This window comes from Podarcis tiliguerta (assembly GCF_965153285.1).
Source record: "Podarcis tiliguerta genome assembly, chromosome: 5".
Taxonomy (NCBI): Eukaryota; Metazoa; Chordata; class Lepidosauria; order Squamata; family Lacertidae; genus Podarcis; species Podarcis tiliguerta.
In genome coordinates, this window is record NC_139538.1 from 27,334,500 (window position 1) to 27,349,236 (window position 14,737).

General features: G+C 43.9%; 1 protein-coding gene and 1 long non-coding RNA gene across 5 annotated transcripts in view; one reads left to right on the plus strand and one right to left on the minus strand.

The window, feature by feature from the left end:
* GRK7 (G protein-coupled receptor kinase 7) overlaps positions 1 to 14,737 on the minus strand; it is a 44,899-nt gene that overhangs the window by 16,233 nt on the left and 13,929 nt on the right. The window lies entirely within an intron of this gene.
* LOC310678734 lies at positions 247 to 12,238 on the plus strand. Of its 3 annotated transcripts, XR_014511910.1 has the most exons (4): positions 247 to 475; positions 4,747 to 4,861; positions 9,832 to 9,934; positions 11,449 to 12,238. It is a non-coding gene; the product is annotated as an uncharacterized lncRNA (long non-coding RNA). The 3 variants fall into 3 exon arrangements; XR_014511911.1 differs by lacking the exon at positions 11,449 to 12,238 and having other exon boundaries at positions 9,832 to 11,441; XR_014511912.1 differs by lacking the exon at positions 11,449 to 12,238 and having other exon boundaries at positions 9,836 to 11,441.

The following is a 14,737-nucleotide window of genomic DNA, read 5'->3' on the forward strand; positions in this document are numbered from 1 at the left end:
CGAGAGGCAGTGGAAGACAGGAGTGCCTGGTGTGCTCTGGTCCAAGGGGTCACGAAGAGTCGGACACTACTAAATGACTAAACAACAACATATAAATTAGCATATGCAAATATTTGTGGTGTAGCCAACTAAGTTGTGCTCAGAATAGACCCATTAAATTAACGACCCTATGTTCAGTCATGCCCATTATTTTTTATGGGCCTAGTTTGAGTAGGACTAACATTGGATGCGACCTTTTGTCCCCTTCCTCCCCCTCCATGCATTTCCTTTCTATCTGTGATGCATAAATGACCACCCTGACAACCAGTCCTCCTGGTGAGTCACCGTCTTCACCCTGGCTACAGAACTGAGATTAGGAAATGGGCTATGACGCGAGGATCTCGAAAGAGGCTATGTGATGAAAATAAAGGCCTGAAGAAGGAAGGAGAGAAGATGCAGCGAATGGAGAAGGAGAGGAAAACAGAAACGGGAAAAGGTGACTCAGGGAGGGGAGGGGGAATCTTGTGCAGAGCCCAAAGGAGGAAATGCTGTGTGCTGATGGTAAGAAGAGGCAGTCAGGCAAGTGTAGTAGCAAGACAAAAAGGAGACCATACATTGATTGAACTAACCCTTCAATTCTCCATACGCACATCAAACCGAACCCAGAAGTGACCAAAAAAGTAAAAAATAAATAAATGCAAGGAACAGGGCAGGGCATAGGTGGAGCAGGGGCATAATAGGGTGTTTGCAAACTTTTTCAATTGTATATGATTTCACTGATGTGTGCGGTGCCTTGAAATGGGGATGTTACGTAACCGGGGGTTTAATGAAAGCGCCAGCCAAACCTCCCTGGGGAGAGCATTGCACAAACGGGGAGCCAGTACAGTATGTGTGTGTGTGTGTGTGTTCGCCATTCGTAAAAGGGACGCAGGTGGCACTATGGTCTAAACCACTGAGCCTTGCCGATCAGAAGGTCGGTGGTTCGAATCTGTGCAACAGGGTGAGCTCCTATTGCTCTCTCCCAGATCCTGCCAACCTAGCAGTTCGAAAGCACACCAGTGCAAGTAGATAAATAGGTACTGCTGTGGTGGGAAGGTAAACGGCATTTCCGTGAGCTCTGGTTTCCATCATGGTGTTCTGTTGTGATAGAAGCGGTTTAGTCTTGCTGGCCACATGACCCACAAAGCTGTCTGTGGACAAATGCCAGCTCCCTCGGCCTGCAGCGAGATGAGTGCCACACCCCATAGTTGCTTTTAACTGGACTTAACTGTCCAGAAGTCATTTACCTTTACATTTTTTACCTTTGCCATTGGTACATCATTTTTCTACTGTGATTAATTTTCATCCTATAGCCAAGACACAGTAAGGAGGAAAACCTAGAAGGAGGAATGAGAGGAAAATGCATTTGGGGAATATTTTAATTAGAACTATCTTTCACTTCCAGTTTCCAAGATTGCTTGGGGGAAATCATATGCTTTAAATGTATTTTTAAATGTATGGTGTGTTCACTGCCCTAGTTCAGCAGTTTCGCACTGGAGTTTCTCTGGCAATCTTTGCTGACCTGAAATTCACCATTCATCAATAAAAGATCTTCAAATAGAGGCTCCAACATGTTTCATAGGAAAGAACTTACTGGTGTCTGGCACAGATTAAGTTTTGGGGGCTAGATTAAGCAGCAGAGTAACCTTTGGAAGTTCAAGGTTATTATAGATTTCTGCAGTTTTGGGGTCCAACCTTTTGTGAAAGGGTTTTCAAAGGAAATTTTGATCCAAAGTGAAAAATTCCATTTCAGTTTTGAATTCAGACATTTTTTAAAACCTGTTTATATTCAAAATGATACAATCTGGAAAAGCTAAGAAAATCAATATTCTGCACATCTCTAAGTTTGCCTTTTTGGAGAAATGGATGCTGAAGGTTACACTTAAATAAAAGATCAAAACAATATCTTACCACAATCCCGAGTCATTTTATGGAATTTAGTCTTTTTTATTTCAGTGGTATATGATTTCTAATTTCTGTATTGAGAAGAAGAAGAAGAGTTTGGATTTGATATCCCGCCTTTCACTCCCTTTAAGGAGTCTCAAAGCGGCTAACATTCTCCTTTCCCTTCCTCCCCCACAACTAACACTCTGTGAGGTGAGTGGGACTGAGAGACTTCAAAGAAGTGTGACTGGCCCAAGGTCACCCAGCAGCTGCATGTGGAGGAGCGGAGACGCGAACCCGGTTCCCCAGATTACGAGACTACCGCTCTTAACCACTACACCACACTGGCTCATAATCCTATTGAGGATTATGGCCCAATGAGAAAACTTAAATACAAGTAATACTAACACTGGACTTTTATAGTCGTTTCACCGTATTTGAGCAACAAAGGTGAAAATGGTCTGTTTGCTATAGACTTGATTCCATCATCATCATTATTATTATTTTAAATCAAATTCTGGTTGCCATGTTAAAAAATATATATTTATATTTATTATTTTATGAATAAGCATCATGCATTATCACAATATATATGTAACTGTTTGATGAACTTAACCCAAACCACTTTCACTCCTATAATATATTAACCCTTGGTGCAGCAAAACTGTGAGCAAGGCACACATTTGTAATAAATTTTTAGGGAGGCTCCGAACTACAAAATGTATGATGCAATTACAGTAAACCACAAGCAAAACAAACACACATGCACAAAAACATCTGGAGCATTCAGTTAAAGTGAACAACTAAATTACAGCGAACGAATTGACATGTGAGTGTAGCGCACCAGATTTCAGATTCAGTTGAAATCTGCTTCTCGGAAAAGGGAATGGAACTGAAAAAGTGAATTCCTCCAGGGGGGTTGTGCATGCCCCCATCCGTTGTATACTAGCTTCAATACAAACAGCCTGGCTTGTAGTAAGCCAGAGTTCCACTTGACATTTGACCCAGGGAATTCTGGCTTAATGCTAGTTAACAAACCAGGAAAATAAGCTGGGATGTTTGGACGTAATGGGGAAGCCGTGGTTTAATATAAACCAGAATCATCACACTGAAGCTGGTGTAGAATTGCAGGAGGGGAGGACTGACGAGGTTTATGATGGTTTCCAGAACCAGGAACGATTGTCTGAACAGTGCCATTGTTTTTATCCTCAATGGGCTGTGGCTGTAAGCCCAAAAAACTTCTAAAAGGAAGTAAGTCTCACTGAACAAAGTGGGACTCACTTCTGGAGTGGACACTCAGTGTACCGTATTTTTCGCTCTATAGGACGCACTTTTTCCCCTCCAAAAATTAAGGGGAAATGTGTGTGCGTCCTATGGAGCGAATGTGGGCTCCTTGGCTTCAGCGATAGCAACGCGAAGCCTCCGAAGCGCAGAGGGAGAGTTCCCCCCGTGCTCTGGAGGCTTCGCGTTGCTTTCGCTGAAGCTGCCTGAAGCCCCCGGAGCGCAGCGCGAACTCTGGAGAGTGCCTGGAGAGCGAGAGGGGTCGGTGCACACCGGTACCTCTTGCTCTCCAGGTTTCGCTTCGCTGGAGAGGCGCTGCACAGTTTTCCCTCTCTGCGCAGTGCCCCTTCAGCGAAGCAGGAGGAGAAATGGAAGGGGCTCCGTTTCTCCTACCGCTTCGCTGAAGGGGCGCTGAGCAGAGAGGGGGAGATTCCCCCCCCCATTCTTCCCCTCCTATGGTCTGGTGCGTCCTATGGTCTGGTGCGTCCTATAGAGCGAAAAATACGGTATATCATAATCTGATTGCCTGGATATTAGCGTACCATTCTACAGCAGGAGTTGAATTTCAATGGTCATATCAGAGAAAGAACTGCTGACCCTTTCTCTCAAAATAGCAGGCGCTTATGAAGTCAGAGATAGCGCCCAGGGGTCACATTTGCAGGCTGAGGCAGTACATTTTTAACTGCATAAGTCTCATTAGTGTTAATCAGATTCCGATGGCTAAAAGACAGTGTATTAAGAACGTAGCCACTGGTTTCCAAAGCAAGAGTAAGTTAAAGGAAAGCCAGTTAAGTTGCTCCCTTCCAGGTCAAAAGAGAAAAGAAAAGCTGCAGACTGGTTTTGTTTTTTAAAAAATGATAGGGCAGTAAAGGAAACAAAAGTATTGGGGAAACAGAGGACAAGTGAATGGGATCTGAAGAATTGAGAGATTGTGGCAGGTGGAATGAAAGCATTCCCCCAGAGGCCAATGGGTGAGCCTCTTTCCTCGGCAGAAGGGTTCCATTTCAACCTCTGGGCATCTCTAACTAAAAAGTAACAGGTGATGAAAAAGGCCTGGGATAGCGGAAAGGCACTGCCAGTCAAAGTAGGCAATAAAGGGCTGGCTGGTCAAATCAGGCCGTTTAATATGTTCATTGTCATTTGGGTGTCAAGCAGGCCCCTTTGGGAGGAAGAGAGAGGTGTAAATTCAATGAGTAAAGTTAAATAAATAACTGGCCCTATGTTGAAAAGTGATAGGACCAGGTATTTAAGTAACTTTATTTACTGAATTTACACCCCTTTCTTCCTCCCAAAGGAGCTTCCTCAAGCATTTAAACTTCACTCCACTAAATTAAATAGGCTACTATCAAACACAGATATCAGCCCAACATACCTCACAGGGTTGTTTGTGAGGATACGGTGGAGATGGGGATAACTCTGTATGCCACCTTATGCTCCTTGGAAGAAAGGTGGACTATAAATGCAAATGATGATGATGATGATGTAGATAGATTAAAAATAAATAAATCAGGTTTCTTTCCCCATAAACCTCGGGTGGTGTGTAATTCTCCATATTTTTGTCAGACTCCAGCTCTCATCAGCCCTAGACAGCCTGGCTAATGTTTCAGAGATGACAGGATGAAGACCAGCACCTTCTGGAAAACCACAGCACAGCTAGTCCTGCTATAAACTGAGGAAGGTATAGTTCTCCACACCCTGGTGGAGACTGCATTTGTTGAAACACCATACCATTCCAGAGCTCTTAAACAGACAGAAGCCCTGCTGTAGCTTCAACATGCCCCCAACTTGTGTTGTTACCTTGAGGAGGCCATGTGAGAATTGCCCAAATAAAGGTAAAGGTAAAGGTACCCCTGCCCGTATGGGCCAGTCTTGACAGACTCTAGGGTTGTGCGCCCATCTCACTCAAAGAGGCCGGGGGCCAGCGCTGTCCGAAGACACTTCCGGGTCACGTGGCCAGCGTGACATCGCTGCTCTGGCGAGCCAGAGCCGCACACGGAAACGCCGTTTACCTTCCCGCTAGTAAGCGGTCCCTATTTATCTACTTGCACCCGAGAGTGCTTTCGAACTGCTAGGTTGGCAGGCGCTGGGACCGAACAGTGGGAGCGCACCCTGCCACGGGGATTCAAACCGCCGACCTTACGATCGGCAAGCCCTAGGCGCTGAGGCTTTAACCCACAGCGCCACCCGCGTCCCTGAATTGCCCAAATACTCATACTATTTGTCCAACAGTGACTTCAACTCACCCTCTCTCTTCCTACTGGGCAGGAAAACTCCACTTTCCCCATTCTGTCCATATAAACCTCTATCACGTCTGTTGCTTTTAAAAAAAGGACCTGACTACAAGTTGCTGTTGTTTAGTCATATCCGACTCTTCTTGACCCCATGGACCAGAGCACGCCAGGCACTCCTGTCTTCCACTGCCTCCCGCAGTTTGGTCAGACTCATGTTGGTAGCTTCAAGAACACTGCCCAGCCATCTCGTCCTCTGTCATCCCCTTCTCCTTATGCCCTCAAGCTTTCCCAACATCAGAGTCTTTTCCAAGTTACAAGTTACACAACACAATTGCTAATCGCATTGTTAATGTACTTTAAGAAAACAACAACTTAATACTAGGCATAGGAGCTGGGTGGGTGGGGAATTGCCCACAGGAATGCAGAGCATGGAATGGTATAATAATAGTCTTCCTTTCCCAGCTGTGAGTTCAGTTAAACCACACACCCCAACAAGTTAGTATTAGGGGGAAATATTCCATTGGTGCCATTGAGATCCTTTGCCCATAATGCTAATTGCTGCACCGTGATGGTGGTGGTGGGGAATAAATTTTCAGGAGTGCTGCGTTCCTGAAGACAATTGAACCAGCCCTCTTGCACATGTTTTAAAAATCCTTATGTGATTGCTAATGACATAATAATAATAATAATAATAATAATAATAATAATAATAATAATAATTTATTATTTGTACCCCGCCCATCTGGCTGGGTTTCCCCAGCCACTCTGGGCGGCTTCCAACAAAGATGAAAAATAAACTAAAATGTCACATATTAAAAACTTCCCTGAACAGGGCTGCCTTCAGATGTCTTCTGAATATCAGGTAGTTGTTTATCGCTTTGACATCTGATGGGAGGGCGTTTCACAGGGTGGGCGCCACTACCGAGAAGGCCCTCTGCCTGGTTCCCTGTAACTTGGCCTCTCGCAGTGAGGGAACCGCCAGAAGGCCCTCGGAGCTGGACCTCAGTGTCCGGGCAGAACGATGAATATAATGAGTGGTTAGGCCTAAAAAGATTGTAGCCATTTGCTGAAAATTCAACAGCATTTTAGTGCACATTTCTCCTAGTATTTGTGAGGATGCTATCACTTTAAGTGAATCAGATGAGACTGGAAGGGACCTCTAAGCAGGAGACTGATTCAGCAATAAAGAAGCTATGGCTTCCTTTAACAGGACTCCTCAAATTGTAAATAGTTAATCAAGGTTATCTTATGTTTATGGGCATCCTGGATTCTGAAAGTTATTAAGCTAAGAATAACACAATATGCACATTCTTTCCAAAGCAGTTTTCCCTAGCATAATGCATTATTGTTATTTTTACTAATACATGCATTTTTATATGTATGCATTTGTATGCTAATTGGCTGAATGACAACATTACAAAATTCAAAGAAGTGTGAATTTTGAAGGCTAGGTTTGTTTGGTTCACATATTGTTTTGGAAATTGTGAATTAGGTACGTTCACTTTTAAATGTGAACTGAATGGAATTCCTCCTCCATCCATAGCTCTAGCTCATGATCGTTTGGTAGCCTTTCTCCAAATTTCCCTCTTCACTGCAAGGACTATGACAGATAGGAACATGAGAGACTCCTATGTATCCCTAGAATGTAGGAATGCAACCATGACTTGCCTCCCAGATTCTTCTTTTATTCACTGCCTCCATCTTCCTTCTTCTGCACCATTACCATTTCACTGGGAAAGGGAGATAGAGGCATGCGCAACAGAACGTGCTTTCCTTTTTGTGTTAAAATTGGCTCCTCAAAAACTCCCATTCTAAAAAGAAGGCAGAACTACTTCACTAATCTAATTTGATCATAGAAACATGGATGGGGGAAATTGCCAGCCAATTAGATATTTAACAGTCCTGCCCTGCAACAAACTATTGCAGCATGGAAAGCTTCTGTTTAGGGTAGGATTCCAACCACTCTGTTCTATTCCATCTTCCCCATCTGTACTTTACATTTAAAGCAGCATTATACCATTTTTAATGGTCACAGCTTCCCCCAAAGAATTCTGGGAGCTGTAGTTTTTAAAGGGTGTTCAGAATTATTAGGAGCTACAATTATCAGAGTAGCTTAACAATCAATCCCTCTTCCCAGGGAACTCTGAAAATTGCAGCTCTGTGGAGGGAATAGGACAGGCTTCCTCAACCTCGGCCCTCCAGATGGTTTTGGCCTACAACTACCATGATCCCTAGCCAGCAGGACCAGTGGTCAGGAATGATGGGAATTGTAGTCTCAAAACATCTGGAGGGCTGAGGTTGAGGAAGCCTGGAATAGGAGGTCTCCTAATAATGCTTGAGGAAGGATCATGGTTCAGGCAAGGTGCTTTGCATGCAGAACTCAGGTTCAGTCCTCAGTCCTGAACTCAGGTTCTGTCCTCAGCATCTCCAGGTAGGGTTGAGAGAGAAGCCTGTTTGAAACCCTGGTGAACCACTGTCAGTCAGTGCAGACAGTACTGAGATAGATGGAGCAGTGCCACGACTTCATATAAAGGAACATTGCTATGTTCTGTCTCTGGCAACATGCAAAACAGCTTTCAAATGTGAACCAGAAAGTGACCTAGCCGGGTGATCAGATGGTTCATTCTACCCTTTGTATATCTATGCTTCTCCGGCTTCCTGTTCAACTACTCCACCTAGTTATCTGTCCCACCCCCACTCAGGGATCATCCACACTTCCGCTTGACCCCTTGCCACTTTCCTTCTATGGATCTTGTTTCTGCCTCATCTAGGGGTGTGTTGTTGTTGTTGTTGTTTTGCACTTGCACATATCTCAGATTCTTCCGAGTCTGCTGGTACTTCTCTCAAGTGTGTGGTGCATAAGAAAACCCAAGTCAGTATTAGTATATAGTTCAATCCTAAACATTTTTACTTTATGCATAATTAACAAACAGCTGGGATCACACCCACATTTGCATATTTTACTCAGGGTTTCCCCACCCCCCACCCCCCAGCCAGAAATCTTTGGAACTTGGTTCTGGCACCTCTCAGGGAATAAAAAAAATCTTGAACAAAGAGTTCCAGCACCTCTTTTTCTAGAAAAATAGCACTGATTACATTACCTCCAACACGCTTTTATCTAATACTTGCTGTTACGGTGTCAGCAGAAAAATGGGAGAGCATAGATATAGCAAGGACTACTAGTGGTACATAAAGCATCTCTGTCCACTTGGCATACAGAGACAGCAGAAGCAGAGCTTCTCAGAGACAAGGGTTATCTATGAGGTTTTGCCCCCACCGTAGTGTTAGCTCCAAGTGTAGTGATAATTGGAAATAGGAAGGAAGGCTGCTAATCATTAAGGGAGAAAAGGCCATAGTTAAGGTGAGAGTTATATCTTCTATCCCAGGTCACCCCTTCATCTGGGTTGGGAGAAGACTGGAAGAAGACATTGGCTATTTCATTCCTGACTATCTCCTGACCATTCATGTATCATGAAGTCACCAGTGGGAAGGAACACATAAGGGATATGATAATTTACCACGCAGAAGCTTTCTTTATCCACATCTCCAATACCACATGATCGGCAAAATAAAATACACCCAGTAATATCCCCTCCTGCATCAAAATAATGCAGAAATGTAGCCTGAATTGAGGGCTATCTTAAGTCTTCTTCCCCTCTTCATTTACATTTTCTCCCCATTATCGGGGGGGGGGGGGGACAGCCACATAGTCATGTAGGAAGTGTTTATGGTGCCAAGTACATGAGCTAGCAAACACGTTAAACAAAACAAAACAAGAACCACATTCTCTTACAGCTTGCTGGGAGAGTTTCATTGCTTTACAGCTCATTTAGCAGTATTTACAGGGAAAATAAACTATTTGCATATACAAACAAGTTTAATTGTGTGTGTGTGTGTGTGTGTGTGTGTGCACGCGTGCCTTAGAGGGGCATTTTAATTGTTTGAGAAAGGTCAGGTGTGAAACTCCACCCATTCTTTCAGGGTTAAACAGTGGCTCAGATATGGAGGGAAACATATTATACTACGTATATTGTGAACCAGATGGCTTCCGACAATTAGTGGCCTGTTCCTATAAACAATCTTATATACATAACCAGATGTACACAACACTGACTTGATTATACTTTCACCTGATCTTTCAAATGTTACAAAAGCATGTTGATTCCTTGGTGATGCCCTATAGATTTGCAAAATACATTTGCACAATGTAACCCTGGCAACATCTATCACCTGTTGCAAGAGGCAGTAGAAGATTTAGATATGCAGCTTGATTTTGTTTAATAAACATTGCCTCTCTTTTAAAAAGTGGCTCCATTTTTTTAATAACACATGCCCCAAAGCCATGCTCGGCTGCTTGCATTTAGTAGCACTAAAGAAGTTCAAGCAAACTGAAGTGATTTTTTTTTTTTTTTTTTAGAAAGACAAGGCATCCAGAGCTGAAAATTGTTTTATGCACAGAAGAGAGAAAATATGTCCAGCTGAGTGCATTGTATTGCTCATGTACTGGCAGAAGCAGTGTGGTATTTAAGCTAAGAGAACTGGGGTGGAGTGGGAGAGTCACAATGCAGCCCTCCCTACGGGGTCCGTCGGCATAAGGAAAGTGTGATTAAGATATGTCTACCTTTTCCCACAGCTCTTTACAAAACAAACCCGATGAGTCTTGTAAACCAAACAGAGATGCAAATCTGTGTGTCCATCCTTTATTTGCCATGGCACAAGAACTGTTGAACAGGGGGAAAAACAAGCTGAATTTAGCCCTATCAGCTGTTTTGTAGAGCTCACTCCTTCCTCCCTTCACGGGGTGCCGCTGACTGCTTTGTTCTCCATTCCAGCTGTTCCATTCCCCCCCTTCAGTAGTGGCCTTAACAGACCTTGGAGGAATGTAACATTGGACCACAGGAAGCTGTCCAATGTGTTTGGTTTTCTTTCCCTCTGCTTACCACTTACTTTGCCATGGGCTGCCTAAGAGAACAGCAGAATATTAGCCTGCTTTTTGCCTTTCATTTCAATTGCAATTTGGTAATAATATGTTTGGCTTTTGTCCAACAATATAAGGATTGACAATTTCCTGGTATCTTGTCACTGGGGGAAAATTCCCATCACAATTAGAATCTGCCACGGTTAAGTAAATAATACTTGGGGGGGGGGGCATTCTAGATGTTCTTTGCTTCCTATCTTGTAAAACCAAACAAGTTATAGTTCTATTGTTTGTGCGTTTACACGTTCATCGTTTTCGTAGAGACTTCTCATCGTGAGGTGAGAAGCCTCTGTTAAAAAAGAAGGTGCAAAGACAGATTTTCGTCATACTAAATACAGTTTAATGCAAGAAGGGTGTGACTCCTTCCTTCTCGCTTACGGAAGCTCTAGATATCAGGAGAGACTCTGAACAGTTATTTGCTAAAAATCTTTCACACTGTCTGTATCTGTAAGGGCTCCAGAAGCACCATCCCATGAAAAGGTTTACTGAGAAATAACACAGGATAACAGGCCAGTTCTGATACTGTGTAGAAACCAACACTGCTATCACACTACAGATTAGAGATGGGCAAAGATGCTGAGTGCTCAAAAATGTTTGTGGGGAGTGAGCAAAGCGATCAGGGTATTGCAAAACCTCCCAGACTTTTTGTAGCATTCAACAAACATCTGATTGTTTCACTTCCCTTTCCAAGCAGGGATGGGTGGGGTGGGGGAGCCAGGCTTATTCCCCCACTGCAGAGCACATCCAGTGGGCAGACTTCTGTCCTACCTTTCGGGCGAAGTGCAAGAAACTGTTCTGAACAGAACTGTCTTTTTAAAATGTGTCCATCACAAGCAGAAGAGTTCAAACTTTTCTCTGCTTCCTTTTTTAAAACTTACTTCTTTTTTTGAGATGGGAGGGCATGCATTTTTTAGCCACCCTTTTTTTTCGGGGGAAAACTCACACCTTCCACACTGAGACTAACTCTCGTTTCTCACACAGATTGTAATCTAAAGTACCTTTCCACTTTTTTTCACTCGTGTGCTGGGTGTGACACCACCCACCCATCCCGGACAGAGATATCTTGGTTAATGCTATCCGGCTTAGACTACTGAAATGTGTTGTACAACAGGATTACGAAGAAAATTCAATTGGTTCGAAACGCAACAGGTATGCTGCCGACTGACACAAGTCAACCCTAACATCTCTCACCAGCTTTAAAATAGCCTTACTGTTTTTTCTGTGATGCAATTCAAGGTACAATTCAAACCCGAGGGTGAGGGACATTTTTCAGCCACAGGGCCACATTTTGTTCTGGTGGGTGGGGCCAGAGGTAAGAGTGAGCAAAGCAATAAATGTGATTTTTACAGGCGGCTAGTTTCTTGACACTCACACTCACACACCCCTCTATATACTCCACCCAGACAAAAAGTAGCAGTAGCAGCAGCATCCAATGATACATTCCAAGCAAGCAAAAATGCCCAAGGAGAGTACAAGGCAATGTCAGTGAAGAGTGTGGCCTGATGAAGTTATAGAATGTGTCCAGAGCAGCTGTTTACCAGCTCCATCTGCACCGCAGGCTGAGACCCTACCTGCCCGCAGACTGCCTCGTCAGAGTGGTGCATGCTCTGGTTATCTCCCGCTTGGACTATTGCAATGCGCTCTACGTGGGGCTACCTTTGAAGGTGACCCGGAAACTACAACTAATCCAGAATTCGGCAGCTAGACTGTTGACTGGGAGTGGCCGCCGAGACCACATAACACCTACACTGGCTCCCAGTACGTTTCCGAGCACAATTCAAAGTGTTGGTGCTGACCTTTAAAACCCTAAACGGATTCGATCCATTATATCTGAAGGAGCGTCTCCACCCCCATCATCCAGCCCGGACACTGAGGTCCAGCTCTGAGGGCCTTCTGGCGGTTCCTTCACTGTGAGAAGTCAAGTTACAGGGAACCAGGCAGAAGGCCTTCTCGGTAGTGGCGCCCGCCCTGTGAAACGCCCTCCCACCAGACGTCAACTACCAGACTTTTAGAAGACATCTGAAGGCAGCCCTGTTTAGGGAAGCTTTTAATGTTTGATGCATTATGGTATTTTAATATTTTGTTGGAAGCCGCCCAGAGTGGCTGGGGAAGCCCAGTCAGATGGATGGGGTATAAATGATAAATAATAATAATAATAATAATAATAATAGAACTGTAGAGTTGGAAGGGACCCCAAGTGTCTTCTAGTACAGTCCACTACAATGCATGAATCTCAGCTAAAGCATTCAGTCCAGAGGGCCAGATAAAAGGTCCACATTTGGTCCCTGCATCTGAGCATCCCCTTTCCTGTTTCATAGACATATGGCTTCATATGTTCATTGATATAAGAAGAGTCCTGCTGGATCAGACCAAAGATCTATCTAGTCGAGCAACTGATGCCCACAGTAACCAACTCAATGCCTCTGGGGACACCCTGAGACAGGACATGAAGGTAAGAGTCCTTTCCCACTGTCATTTCCCCAGGAACTTGTGTTCTGGGGCATGGATGCCTCTGATCCTGGAAGCAGTATATAGTCAATATGTTCAGTAGGTATTAGCAGGCTGGTTCTCCACGAATTTATCTAACCCCTTTTTAAAGCTGACTGTGCTAGTGGCCATCACCTTATTGTGGTAGTGCAGTGGCACAGCGTGGTTTGCTGGTGCTCAGGGCACGCATTCGCAGACCAGGAGCCAGAGGGTGAATGGAGTCTGCCGCGCCAGCCCAGCCATTACCACCAATGCCACTGGAGTGACATCAGCCTCAAGCCGTTTTGCAAGGCTGATATGATCGCAGCCTCGCAAAGCATCTCAAGGTCTGGCAGGGCAGAATGAGCAGCAGAAAAATGTGCCCAGGGCCATTGCCCTGGCAGCGCCCCCCTACTATGCCCCTGTGGTAGTGAATGCTATACTTTAAACAATGCACTGCATGAAGTCCTTCCTTTTGTCTGCCTCAAATCTCCCACTCTAGTTTCGTTGGACGACTTCACAAGAAGAAGAACAATCTCTCTGGAGGCATGGTAACTATCAGGTTTCCTCCCTGGTCACATTTTCTACCTTCTTAACTAAGGTACAATTTAAAATGGGCTATTGTGAGAACAAAAATGTTGCATGAAAAGAGATTGTGCAACTATAGATCATACACTAACTATGTGGTTAGCTTGTGAATAGCTCCCTTAAGCTGATCAGAATTATATAAATATGAATGCATACAGCCCTCAGGTGCTAGTCTGTTGACAGGGCTTGCACTGTCTTCCTTTGTTTTTAGCATTTCCAGTAAATATGAGATAGCTTCATTTTGTAGCCAACATACAACAGCCTGTGGCTATGCATGCAGGAACCAGCCAATCAATGTCTGCTAGTACAAAAGCAATCCAATGCTATATTGCTTCTTATCTGAATTCATTTGTTGACTCAGCAGAGATTTCTCATTCATTTGTTTTGCAAATGTCCAATTTTGCAATGGTGCAAAGGGAAAGTTGGATTTAAACACAGCCATTGGGGTTTATTTGTTCTTCTGTGGGCAGGTGGTGGCTTAAGTCTATCGACTGACTAAAAATGAATAATGCATTTTGGTTTTGTGTCCTGGAAGTGCAGAAGGAAGAGGATTCCAATGATTAATGGTCCACTAGACTCTTCATTTGGGCATGACCAGGGTAGAGAAAAATCTGAAGCATAGCATAACCCTGTAACTAATTAGGCTAATTTTAAAGATAAATTTATATTAAGGAAATTTAAGGGCCACAACAATGTGAGGAAACACTAGACACTCCCACTTAAGCCAAAATGCTTTAACTTCTGCTTTTCTGACCTGTGTTTCATTGGTCTGACCAGGGGCATTGTTGGGGGGGGGGCGTTGCTCAAGGGGCAAGACCTGGATCTCCTGTTCTTTCTTCCACCCGCTTTTTAAAATAAAAATAAAAAGAGTGACTTAGGGAACTGCAAAGCATAGTCCTGATAAGAACCCAGCTACCTCCCATCTTAATTTCCTAGAGGAATTTATACATATAATTTATACATATAAATATGTACACTTTATGCAAATTTGTGTCCTGGGGTTGCATCCTTTAAGTACACAGCCTCACAACCAGATGGCTCTCTTAGCTACTGTTTTTAGAAATTAGAGGAGACCAGGATTTGACTAAATTTGCAAAGAGTCAACAAGTGTGGTTTGTGGATTTCAAGGGGTCCCATATCTCCCCACCACCACCAATTGTTTGTGGACTGGGAAAAGGGCTTTGGGGACCATTTTTTCTTCTCTGTCTGATAAAGCCACAATTTCCAATGCATACAAACTACAAGAAAGAAGATTCCACCTAAACATTAGGAAGAACTTCCTGACAGTAAG